We start from the raw sequence: 13657 nt of genomic DNA, 5'->3' as shown, positions 1-13657 counted from the left end.
ACGTGTGATACTCTTTGCAGAGATGTTTCTAAGCACATCATGTGTGACGCTGCTCAGATGTATCTAAAGCTAACTTGTATGATACTTTCTGCTAAGAGGTATCTGTCTTCTCTCTCTCTCTCTCTTTCTTTGTCTTTCTCGCTCTGTTTCTTTTTCTCTCTTTTCCTCTTTGGCCGCAGTCACAAAAGTATGTGTTCTCTCCTACAAGAGAATCGCGACAGTTATTAAAGGAGAAACGATACTTCTTGGATATCGGTCAGACGCCTCTCTCACAGCCAAACCAGATCTCCCACTTTGCACTGATGAGGGGCAGTACCCTGAAACACAGTGTCTGCAAACTGAGATTCTGGTTTGGCTTTTATCCTAAGTCATGTAACTAGGCTCGTTAAAGGGTCAACATTGACTTTTAGGATTGCTACCTCCAATAGGTGGCACTAGAGTTCTAGTCCTCTTCCTCTCTGAAGAGACACTTTGCATAATTAGTTATTAAAATGACACTCTGCTCAAACACTGTCAGACCCTGAGCTGAGTGTCCGTGCTCTGTGCTCCGATTGTATCGCATGAGACAGGTGCGGAGGAGACGGAGAAAGTCATTTCTCCGTCTCCTCCATTGCCGGGGTCTGCTGTAATCAGACTTCACTCGGATGATATCAGTCCGATGTTTCATACTCACCCATAGACTTTTACAGGTGTGATCCCATTATCAGATGCACTCGCAGCACGCTGCCATTGTTTTCTCCTGTTGGAATCTGTACAGCCCCATAGTATAACACTGAGCAGAGTGCGATCGGATAAACCATCACACAGCACGCGGCCATGTTATGCACTCATGTGACCGAGCCTTTTTATCTATTTCTCTTTTTTTATCTTTCTCTTTCTCTCTCACTCTTTCTTTCTTTCTTTTTTTCTCTCTCTTCCTCTTTCTTTCTTTCTCTCTCTCTTTATTTCTCTCTTCCTCTTTTTGTCTCTTTCTTTCTCTATCTCTCGTTCTCTCCCTTTCTCTTTCTCTTTTTCTTTCTCTTGCTCTTTCTTTCTCTCTTTTTCTTTCGCTTTCTTTTTTTTCTTTCTTTCTTTTTTATTTCTCTTTTTCTTTCTTTCTTTTTTTTATTTCTCTCTTTTTCTTTCTTTTTTTCTTTCTTTCTTTCTTTCTTTCTTTCTTTCTTTCTTTCTTTCTTTCTTTCTCTCCCTTTATCTATCTTTCTCTCTCTCCCTCCCTCTCCTATCCTGTCTGCTGATATGTATCTAAACCAAGCATTTGTGATACTGTATGGTCATATATCTAAGGCCTCTTTCACACTTCCGTTTTTGACCATCAGTCAAAATCCGCCAGTTTTTTAAAAAAACGGATCCGCCATTTTTTGGCGGATCCGTTTTTTTCCCCATTGAGTTGCATTACTGGCGGATCTTGACGGATGGCCATCCGTTGGATCCGTTTTTTTGCAGATCCGCCAAAAAGTGTGAAAGAGGCCTAAGCAGAGTATGTGTGATACTGCCTGTTCAGATATAGCTTACTATAAGACTCTAAGCACACTTTTAGACATAGCCTTAGATACAGTTTGGAAGACAGTATCACACATAGGAGGCTTGGATACATAATTTGCCTCCTGCCTTCTGAGGAGCATTGAATCCTATGAAATATGTTGCCGTCTGCTGGTGCTAAGCTGTGGATCTAATCTTATCGCATGTGATACTCCAGCACAGTTTTTTTTCAGTCTCGCTCTTCTTGTGTTATTTCCTGCGCCGCCCCTTTAAATCAGACTTTCTGCGCCTCTTTTTCGCCGTTGGCCTCGGCAAATAATTAATGTAAATAATTTCATAATGTGAGAATCAATGTAATGTACAGGACGCCTGTTCCTTGTACTTTTGAAGAGCCGCAGCGCTCGCGGGGTTAATTCTCATTACAAGCCGGAGTTTTGCACCTTGCGTCTTTTAATTAACTCATTAATTTCTTTATCGTTTGCCAGTCAGTAGTTCTTAAAGGGCCCATAACGCATGTGAGGATGAAGTGCGGCTGGTAAAAGCTTCACCTTTTTTTTTATTATTTATTTATTTTTCTAGTGTTTGATAATAAAATTTGCTGCAAATGATTTTTTTTTTTTTTCCTTATCGTGACTGTGAAATCCCAATATACGGGCTGGAGGCTTCAATAATTGAACGTGCTGAGCGCAGCGTTCTCTGCTCCTTAATATTCCTGAGCTGCGGCTCTCTGCCATATCACAATTTTCAGATTAAAACACAAAATGTTTTTTTTTTTTTTGCATAAAGACGTTGAAGCGACATCAATGGCGGCGACCGGCGACGAGACGTGGAGTCCTGCAGCAAAAGCCGGAGCTCTTATCTAAATTGGGTTTTTATTCGGAGCTGCAGACGGTGGAGATAACGGGACATCTCCAAATTTACACAAGGAAAATTGGTTTTCTTTCGAGCCGTGGAAACATAAAACGTAAATGAATTATAAAAGCCTCGAGAATCACTTTGATCTTAACCCTTGCTAGTGATCACTCGGTTCTGCAGGGGGAGGGCGGCCAAAAGTGCCGTTGTGTTGGGCGACCACTAAAGGAGGTGTCCTTTTTGCCGGCTTCATAACATTACTCCGTTCTGAAAATAATTTTTGCTGCTTTAGCGGTTCATGTTTCCTGCAGCACAGAGTATTTCAGGAGAATTATCATCCCGAGCTCCGACTCCTTTTTTTTTTTCTCTGTCTATGATAATAATGAGTTCAGAATTTAGTGTTCGGCTTCGCTCCCATTGGCAGCTCCGCCACCGTCCTCCGCCAACCTCCCAGAGGGCTCCTGCCCGGATTTGTTTTATATGTAGATGGGTTTTGCTTGCCGCTTGTGCTGCGAGCTCAGTTGGGATATGAGTTTCTCTGAATTTTCAATTTCTCTTTCTTAGGTGTCCAGTGTTGCTTGCAGGCACTTGCTTAAGTTCTCAACAAAGTGATTATGGCTTCAATCCGCTTTGTCTTCTGCTTATCTATAACCCTACCCCTGAGGACCACCACCTAATGCTGCATATCTACTGGTACAACAATGCAGCGGGTTGTATTCAATACCTAGGGGTCAGCTTCTATGAAGTGCACAGCTCTTCAGTCTACATCACTACCCCATAAATGCCCATTATTCCCGGAGAGAAGAAAATTCTGATTACTATGTAAGGTCTCCATTACATGTCCTATTTTTCCACGTACCATTGGTTGACCAGGGTTTGACCATTGGTTGACCAGGGTTTGACCATTGGTTGATCAGGGTTTCATCAGTTTTTCTTGTAAGTGGAGTGAAAAAAAACCAAGCAGTTATCAATGTTCTCCATTTTGACAGTCTGTGAAAATCGGACCACACTCGATTTCTTTTTTTTTTTCACGGACCCATAGACTTGCATTGCCAATTTTGATCCGAGTGACATGTGTAAAAAAGCACGGATAGCTCTCATAAATGAAAATCGAACACCTGAATTAGCCTTTACGGTGTTGGACAATGCTTTACTTCTTTTTTTTTTTTTTTTTTTCTCAATCTCCAATCACATTTAAAGCTGCGTTCAGAGTCCTAATGAATTCCTGTTTTCATCCTGCCTGACCCCGTATCTCTCTGCCTCCCACTTGCTGTGAAAAACTTGTATCAAGAGAAATGTGGTACTTCCATCAGATAAGCTGCATTGAATTTTCTGTCATGTCCCAGACACTATTAACGGCCAGCAGAGTCCTATATGCAGCTCTGGAGGTGACTGGAGTGTATGCTGGGGCTTGCATTGTATTCTTATCTTAAGAGGAGTATTTCTATTAATGTAATTTGATGAGAGTCTAATTTATATGGGGCATGTCATCATTTTAACCTAAGATGTAACGTCTCTCCTTGTGGAGAGTGACATATCTGGCATGCCAGTGTAAGGAGACTTATAGGCCATGCATTGCTGCTCCTCTGGGAAATGAAATATGCAAATAACCTCTTCAGAGAGGAAGAGGACTTGAACTCTAGTCCCACCTGTTGAGTGTAGTAATCCAATCCTAATAATCAATATCGACCCTTTAACGAGCCTTGTCATATTACAAAAGACCAATCAGAATGTGTTTGTAGACACACTGTTTCAGTAGTGTTGCACTTCCTCAGTGCAAAGCATGAGATCTAATCTGGCTATATAAGAGGGCACTGACTGGGACTTGTGGAGAGTGATATCCCTGCCATGCCAGTGTAAGGAGATTTATAAGCCATATAATGCTCCTCTGTTAAGTTAAATATGCAAATTGCTTCTTTAGAGAGGGACAACATCCTGAAACACAGTGTATTTAAATTAAGCTTATGGTTTGGCAAGGCTTGTTAAAGGGTCGATATTGACTTTTTGGATTTATACGTGCAATAGATAGTGTAAAAGGTCGTCCAGGGCGGTAGTCGTGGCTGAGGTTGTCGGGCATTGTAGACCCTGGCCTCCCTCTACAGGAAAACGGTACCTTTCCTCTTGCATGTTACATTTGGTACTCACGGTGCTGTCAGCGTCTTCTTGGCTGGGATGACTTGAAGCTGGTCCTGGATCCCAAAGAATAGAAACACAGTCCAGAGCAACGCTTAACAGAACATATTTATTTGCTTGAGGACACAGCACATTCACATAGTATCCAGGATTTCCATCACATTACTTCATCTTTCCCTTCACTGTTCCTTGCGTCACTAAAGGCCCCGTCACACTAAGCGACTTACCAGCGATCCCGACACTGATATGAAGGTGTCAGGATCGCTGGTAAATCGCTATGTGATCGCTGGTGAGCTGTCACACAGACAGCTTCACCAGCGATCAGCACAGTGATGCCGAGCGCCCGGCATCGCTGGCCATCCCTGTAAAAAATAGAATCAAAATAAAAAATATATTATTCTCACCTTCCGACGTCGCGTTCAGCCATCCTGCCTCTCTCCACGCTCCGGTCCCAGTGATCCTTTGCACGAATGACCGCGAGATGCCACAGTCTCGCGGGATAACAAAGTCTCGCGGTCATTCGTGCAAAGGATCACTGGGACCAGAGCGTGGAGAGAGGCGGGATGGCTGAACGCGACGTCGGAAGGTGAGAATAACTATATTTTTTATTTTTTTATTTTTTTTTTTTTACACCTGATCGCTGGTCTCCCGCTGTCACACACAGCGATGCGTGCTGGCCAGCGGGAGACCAGCGACAAAAGAAATGTCCAGAGATTTCTTGCAGCGATCAGCGATACCGGCAGGGGGGCCGCTCGCTGATCGCTGTCACACACAGCGATCTCGCTGGTGAGATCGCTGTTACGTCACAAAAGTTGTGACTCAGCAGCGATCTCGCTACCGAGATTGCTTAGTGAGACGGGGCCTTAAGTGTTTCCGTGAGACGGGTGTCTCAGATGACCCCTCACTGTCATCCCAGTGGAATGTCACCACGGTAGAGTGTTCTCCCATCCGCTTCACCTCGGACAAAAGAGATCCGGCCCACAAGGCTATCCACCACATACTGGAGTGACCTGCCCTTGCACTTTTACGGTGACCTTCCATCTTCCTCTACTTCCTTCTTTTCTTCTCTACTGCTGGTTCTGCTTTATCTGGTTCTTCTCTAAGTCCCCCCCCCGTGGATAGCTGGGAATATCCATTAACATTACGGGGTAGTTAGGCAGCTCGGGCATGTAGCCCATCCGAGCATCACGGGGTCAGGGCCCTGACTGACTATAACCAGGAAGACACTCCTTTCTTACTCCCCAGCTGACCCCTCCTATAGTTAACTATTTACAGTGTGACTTAACCAACTGAGGTCTGTGCCCCCATCTGGTGGACATACTGTACACTGCACTGTCCCTAGTATGTACACTGTGCAGAAACACAGCAACATACGAAATATAAATAATACAACTGAATCAAATATATATAAATACATATATACATACATGTTTCATAAAATGGAGGTTTAAAGTGGTAAGACACTCAACCCCTTGCAATAGCACTAGAGTTCAGGTCCTCTTCCTTAAAGAGGCAATCTGCAATTTAATTTGATCAATTCCCTATTAGCGAAAGGTAGAAGATCTATTGGTGATAGATGATAGATTACTGAGGTCTCATTCCAGATCCTGAGAACTGGGCTCTGTTGAGTAGAAGAAGGGGCATGCATGCTACACCGCCACCCCATTCATTGTTTATAGAAGTCCAAGTACAGCACTAAGTATTATTATTATTATTATTATTTATTGTTATAGCGCCATTTATTCCATGGCGCTTTACATGTAAGGAGGGGTATACATAAAAACAAGTACAATAATCTTAAACCATACAAGTCATAACTGGTACAGGAGGAGAGAGGACCCTGCCCGCGAGGGCTCACAATCTACAAGGGATGGGTGAGAATACAGTAGGCGAGGGTAGAGCTGGTCATGCAGCGGTTTGGTCGATCGGTGGTTACTGCAGGTTGTAGGCTTGTCGGAAGAGGTGGGTCTTCAGGCTCTTTTTGAAGGTTTCACTGGTAATTGAGAGTCTGACATGTTGTGGTAGAGAGTTCCAGAGTAGGGGTGATGCGCGAGAGAAATCTTGTATGCGATTGTGGGAAGAGGAGATAAGAGGGGAGTAGAGAAGGAGATCTTGTGAGGATCGGAGGTTGCGTGCGGGAAAGTATCGGGAGACGAGGTCACAGATGTATGGAGGAGACAGGTTGTGGATGGCTTTGTATGTCATGGTTAGGGTTTTGTACTGGAGTCTCTGGGCAATGGGAAGCCAGTGAAGGGATTGACAGAGGGGAGAAGCTGGGGAATAGCGGGGGGACAGGTGGATTAGTCGGGCAGCAGAGTTTAGAATAGATTGGAGGGGTGCGAGAGTGTTAGAGGGGAGGCCACAGAGCAGGAGGTTGCAGTAGTCAAGGCGAGAGATGACGAGGGCATGGACTAGGGTTTTTGCAGATTCTTGGGTGAGGAATGAACGGATTCGTGAAATATTTTTGAGTTGAAGTCGGCAGGAAGTGGAAAGGGCTTGGATATGTGGTTTGAAGGAGAGATCAGCGTCAAGGATTACTCCGAGACAGCGAGCTTGTGGGACTGGGGAGAGTGGGCAGTCATTTACTGTAATTGATAGGTTCGTAGGGGGGGGCCACGTGAGATGGGGGAAAGATGATGAGTTCTGTTTTGTCCATGTTGAGTTTCAGAAATCTAGTGGAGAAGAAGGATGAAATAGTGGACAGACATTGAGGGATTCTGGTTAGTAGGGAGGTGATATCTGGTCCAGAGATGTAGATCTGTGTGTCATCAGCGTAGAGATGATACTGAAAGCCATGAGATTCTATGAGCTGTCCCAGGCCAAAGGTGTAAATAGAGAACAGCAGGGGCCCAAGGACTGAACCTTGTGGGACTCCGACAGATAGGGGGCGAGGTGAGGAGGTGGTGTGTGAGTGGGAGACGCTGAATGTCCGGTCTGTTAGGTATGATGAGATCCAGGATAGGGCCAAGTCTGTGATGCCGAGGGATGAGAGGGTCTGTAATAATAGGGAATGGTCCACTGTGTCAAAGGCAGCCGACAGGTCCAGGAGGAGTGTCGCTTGCTCTTGGCGGTTAAGAGGTCATTGGTGACCTTAGTAAGGGCAGTTTCAGTGGAGTGGTGTGACCGGAAGCCAGATTGTAAGCGGTTGAAGAGGGAGCAAGAAGAGAGATGGGAGGACAGTTCAAGGTAGACGTGTTGTTCCAGTAGCTTGGAGGCGTAGGGGAGAAGTGATATAGGGCGATAGCTAGATACAGAGGATGGGTCAAGAGAGGGCTTTTTGAGGATAGGTGTGATGGAGGCATGTTTAAAGCTTGAGGGGAAAACACCAGTTGTTAGTGATAGGTTGAAGAGATGGGTTAGGGTTGGGATGAAGACTGTGGTGAGGTTTGGTATGAAGTGGGATGGGATCGGGTCGAGTGCACAGGTGGTGAGATGTGATCTTGAGAGTAGAGTGGAGAGTCGATCTTCTGTAATGGTAGAGAAGTTGGTTTTGAAGGTGGAGGGCTGGGAAGTCGGGGGGAAGGGCTCTGGGGGTTGTTGACCAAAACTGTCTCTGATGTTATCAATCTTCTGCTTGAAAAATGAGGCAAAGTCTTCAGCTGAGATGAGTGGGGAGGGAGGAGGTGCTGGGGGACGGAGGAGTGAATTGAAGGTGTTGAATAACTGTTTAGGGTTGTGAGACAGGGAGGATATGAGAGATAAGAAGTAGGTTTGTTTAGCTGTGGCGAGTGTGGTCTTGAAAGTAGTGAGGGACTGTTTGAATGCGATGAAGTGCTCATTGGAGTAAGATCTTTTCCATCTGCGCTCAGCAGCCCTGGAAGCTCGCCTCAGCTCTTTGGTCAGGCTGGTGTGCCAGGGCTGTCTGTTGATTTTGCGAGTTTTGGTATGTGTAAGTGGGGCAGCGGATTCCAAAGCTACAGCTATTGTGGTGTTATATAGAGCGGCAGCGTCATCCGCATTGTGTAAGGAACTTATATCTGTAAGAGGGAGGAGGGATTCAGAGAATGAGTGTAGGTCAAGGTGTTTAAGATTCCTGCGAGGGTGTGAAAGTTTGTGGGGTGGGGATTGTAGACATGGAGTGAAGAGGGAAGAGAATGTGAGAAGGTTGTGGTCAGAGAGAGGAAGAGGTAAGTTAGAGAGGTTAGATAGGGAGCAGAGGCGGGTGAAGATGAGGTCCAGTGTGTGGCCATCTTTGTGGGTGGCTGTAGACGACCATTGAGTGAGGCCAAAGGAGGAAGTGAGAGATAGGAGTTTAGTGGCAGCTGAGAGGGAAGTGTCAATGGGGATGTTGAAGTCGCCCATGATGATAGTAGGGATGTCCGCGGAAAGGAAATGAAGTAACCAGGTGGTGAAGTGGTCAAAGAAGGTGGTGGCTGGCCCTGGGGGGCGGTAGATGACAGCCATTTGGAGGTTGGAGGGGGAGTAGATGCGCACAGAGTGCACCTCAAAGGAAGGGAGGGTAACAGAGGGTGGCAGTGGGATTGGGGTGAAGGAGCAGGTATCTGACAGGAGAAAACCAACTCCTCCGCCATGTTTGCTGCTGGGGCGGGGGGGGTGAGAAAGGTGGAAGCCGCCATACGAAAGTGCAGCAGGAGAGGCTGTGTCTGAAGGGGTGAGCCAGGTTTCGGTGATGGCGAGGAAGGAAAGTTTGGTAGTAACAAAAAGATCATGGATGTAGGAAAGCTTGTTGCAGACAGAGCGAGCGTTCCTCAGAGCTCCTGTTAGTGGGACTGGGGAAGCGGGGGCTGGGTGAATGGGTATAAGGTTGGAGAGGTTACGGAAGGTTGTGATAGCGCGATGGGAGGTAGAAATGACTGTGGGAATATGGTGAGGAGGACCAGGATTTGGAGAGATATCACCAGCAGTGAGAAGGAGCAGAGAAAGTGTTAGCAGGTGGGAGCAGGAGAGGGAATGAGGGGGCTGTCTGTGTTTGGAGACAGATGATTGTAGGAGATAACTTTGGATTTTGGGAATATCCCTTTAATAAGGGATGGTCAATGGGTAACCTTCTTGTTTGAGTTGAAAAGAACAGTTCTCAAATTTGCTATAAAGCAGAAATATAGGTATAAGACCATAGCCATTGACTTCTATGAGAGAATGTAGTGAGCATGCTCTGTGTCCTGCTGAGAGAGGCGCTGATCTCTCTAGTCTCTCTGGTCACAGCTGCACCTCATCCTCAGCTTTTATTATAGAGCTCTGGTAACTGATGCCCCAGTGTACCCAGGACAATCTGAAAAGTGACAGACTAAGGGCTCACAGAGTGGTGTCGGGGTCCTATATCCTTTCGAAATTTAGGGATTTTCTGAGATGCTAAAAAGTGAAGGTTCCACCACCAGAAGCATTTTGCTCTAGATCCGCAGAGATCATTTCATATCATTTCTTTGTATCATCTGATTTTCCAAGGCTGCAGCCTGAAGATTGACAGTTCCGGTCTTCAGCAGCGTCTGTAATGAAACTTTTATACAGCCGGATAAATAAATAAAATGTGAATAGAGATGTGCCGGAACCTCTCTACTTGAGTTATCTCCATGATGCTCCAACATGTGGCAGATGGTGTGCGGTGTGAAGATGAGGATAGGGAGCAAACGAGACTTTGTTTTCAGTCTCATATGGAATGGTAAATTTCTCGGGAGGGAAGGATGTCCTTTGTTTTGGGTAAATTAAGATTCTGGAAATGGAGACAAGGTACATCTGATAGTCAACCTGCTATGTGTTCATGAAATAATCAGCTGAATCCCTCCTCCTAACCGCAGCCTTCCAGGAGAGATTCTGCATATCTGGCATTTACTATTAGCAAATGTCAAAAATAGAAAATCTCCAGAAAGTTCTTATCAAAGTAAAATCAATATAAAAATATGCTTCTTGAATTTAGAAAAAAAAAGTATAAAAATTACCAAAATATAATATACCCTAATATACAATTTTAGAAATGGAGGTGAGAAAAAATATTTTCCAAAGTCTCAAAAGAAATAAAACCAAAGTGTGATTTTGGAGTCATCTGATTGATGCGTCATATCCATATTGTGTGTGTGTGTGTGTGTGTGTGTGTGTGTGTGTGTGTGTGTGTGTATGTATGTATGTATGTATGTATATATATATATATATAATATGTATATGTTTTTATTTGTGTATAATTTTTATGTAAAGAGACATGGAAAAAATCTTGCTATATATAATATATTGAGTTATTAAATAAAAAGTACACAAGTATAAACAAGAATACCGTAAATGTTTATAGGGAAAAAGTTATTTCCTGATACATTACTCAAATTTTTTAATCCCTGTCCCTGGACAATTCCAGTTCAGATGATGAGTCCTCGTATTCCAAACTGGCCGCCCCCTTTAAATTTCGTCGTTGTTGTGTCGTACATTTTGCCTTCTGCGCTTCTCCTTCATCGCCTGACCTCCATCTGTAGAAAATATTGAATGGTGTCGAGGGTTAATTTAGCTTTGTAATCTTTGCGGCGTGCTCTCCTGCCCCGCAGAACACCGAGACCTTTTAACTAAGCAGAATAAATCCAAATTCAATATTTCTCGGTTTCACTCGGCTTTGATGTTTGTGTTTATGGATTGAGAAGGTGGAATTTCAGAGAAACTATCGACTGATATGTGTGAAAATGATGACATGGCGGGATCTTCAGTTTTCCTTTGATGCGTTTTATGAATAATGATGATTTTGTTGAGATTGTGAAAGATTAATACAATTTAAAACTTAGATTTTTCCTCCTTGTGCACTTTTTGTTTTTCTTAGATTTGGAGACATGGCGGCATTCATTTTGTAGCCTATAACAGCGAAGATACTTCTACTATATCTGACTGATTTTATGAAAATACTTATAAAAAATTTCAGCAGACCCCACACATCATCTCTTTAAACATATTCCCTATGCATAAAATTGCAACCGACACGCCAATCTATTCTTCGACAAATAACAAGTGACCTCAGTATCACCAGAGTAGTAACATCACAGTTATGCCAAAACTAATAGCTAAGTAGCCCTCCAAAAATAGCGATGGCCCCAGTGCCCCCAAGGCTGGTGACGGCCCCAGTGCCCCCAAGGCTGGTGACGGCCCCAGTGCCCCCAAGGCTGGTGACGGCCCCAGTGCCCCCAAGGCTGGTGACGGCCCCAGTGCCCCCAAGGCTGGTGACGGCCCCAGTGCCCCCAAGGCTGGTGACTGTCCCAGTGCCCCCAAGGCTGGTTACTGTCCCAGTGCCCCCAAGGCTGGTGATGGCCACAGTGCCCCGAAAGCTGATGACGGCCACAGTGCCCTAAAAGCGGATGATGGTCCCAGTGCCTCCAAAGCTGGTGGCGGCCACAGTGCCCTGAAAGCGGATGATGGTTTCAGTGCCCCAAAAGCTGGTGACTGCCGTAGTGCCCCCTATACTGGTGATGCTCCCAGTGCCCCCAAAGCTGGTGACAGTCAGAGTGCCTCCAAAACATGCAACTCTGCATGTATGGGTTATACTACAAATCTCGTTATGACTCTTGACACTCGCTGTATTACTCTACAGGTCCTTATGTGTTCAGCACCCGTACAGAGCATGCCCTGCTGCTGTGCATAGTCAGGGTTGTTGTGTTTACCCTCAGCCGTATATTAGTCGGCGTAAAATAAACTACTCCGACATTACCATTCACATATTCTCAGATCTTAACCAGAAGAATTGTGAATGCAGCTCTGGATGTGGCAATTGATATGTAAGGCTTAGTAAGACTAAAACCAGCAATCTGCAGAATTAACTGACATCGCATTCCTTTTAAAAAGAAGTGAATGCAAGAATGTAGAAGTGCCCTGAAGGACAAAACTAAGTAAGAATAAAACTTTTTATGAGTTCGGGGATCTGAGTTCTAGGACTTCACTTACGGTTAAGGTTTGGGGCATCACGCACCGTTCACATGCACAAAACTGTTCCCCAGACGTTTTCATCTACTGTGCTGTGCTGGAGCCCAGAGAAGGCAGAAATGTAGCCCTCGCTGTCATCTTTGGGTTCCCTTTTCTGGGGCTGAAGGTAGAGGCTGAAGAAAATATGGGGATGATTGGAAGCTCATGACAGGAATGGCGCATATTTGTCAGGATCCTGCTCTCTTAATCTACCAAAGCCTTATTGCATCCAGTTCAAAGTGTTTAATAAGTGTCAGATATGCAGGAAAACAATCTTTAGCAAACAACTGAACGCACAAACACAGACATTATAAAAATACAACACATGAAAAACAAAAAGTCACTATGACAAAATGAACAAAGCGATAATTACCAGCATCACTTCTTTAATGCCTGATGCTACACTATAACTAACTTCCATAATACTTATACTATGTATAGCTATTATAATACTGCTCCTATGTACAAGAATATAACTACTATAATACTGCCCCCTATGTACAAGAATATAACTACTATAATACTGCCCCCTATGTACAAGAATATAACTACTATAATACTGCTCCTATGTACAAGAATATAACTACTATAATACTGCTCCTATGTACAAGAATATAACTACTATAATACTGCCCCCTATGTACAAGAATATAACTACTATAATACTGCCCCCTATGTACAAGAATATAGCTACTATAATACTGCCCCTATGTACAAGAATATAACTACTATAATACTGCTCCTATGTACAAGAATATAACTACTATAATACTGCCCCTATGTACAAGAATATAACTACTATAATACTGCCCCTATGTACAACAATATAACTACTATAACACTGCTCCTATGTACAAGAATATAGCTACTATAATACTGCCCTCCTATGTACAAGAATATAACTACTATAATACTGCCCCCTATGTACAAGAATATAGCTACTATAATACTGCCCCTATGTACAAGAATATAACTACTATAATACTGCTCCTATGTACAAGAATATAACTACTATAATACTGCCCCTATGTACAAGAATATAACTACTATAATACTGCCCCTATGTACAACAATATAACTACTATAACACTGCTCCTATGTACAAGAATATAGCTACTATAATACTGCCCTCCTATGTACAAGAATATAACTACTATAATACTGCCCCTATATACAATAATAAAACTACTATAATATTGCCCCTATGTACAAGAGTACATCTACTATAATACTGCCTCCTATGTACAAGAATATATCTACTATAATACTGCCTCCTATGTACAAGAATATAACTACTATAATACTGCCCCTA

The 13657-nt window shown here is 43.9% G+C and overlaps 1 protein-coding gene across 4 annotated transcripts in view; it reads left to right on the top strand.

Moving 5' to 3' along the window:
- The window catches only part of NELL1 (neural EGFL like 1), an 860783-nt gene that overhangs the window by 223803 nt on the left and 623323 nt on the right, over positions 1 to 13657 (top strand). The gene's annotated exons all lie outside the window — the stretch shown is intronic.

This window comes from Dendrobates tinctorius, unplaced genomic scaffold (genome assembly GCF_039654945.1).
Source record: "Dendrobates tinctorius isolate UK_male_01 unplaced genomic scaffold, ASM3965494v1 ptg000059l, whole genome shotgun sequence".
Lineage (NCBI taxonomy): Eukaryota > Metazoa > Chordata > Amphibia > Anura > Dendrobatidae > Dendrobates > Dendrobates tinctorius.
This window is presented reverse-complemented; position numbering and strand designations above follow the sequence as displayed.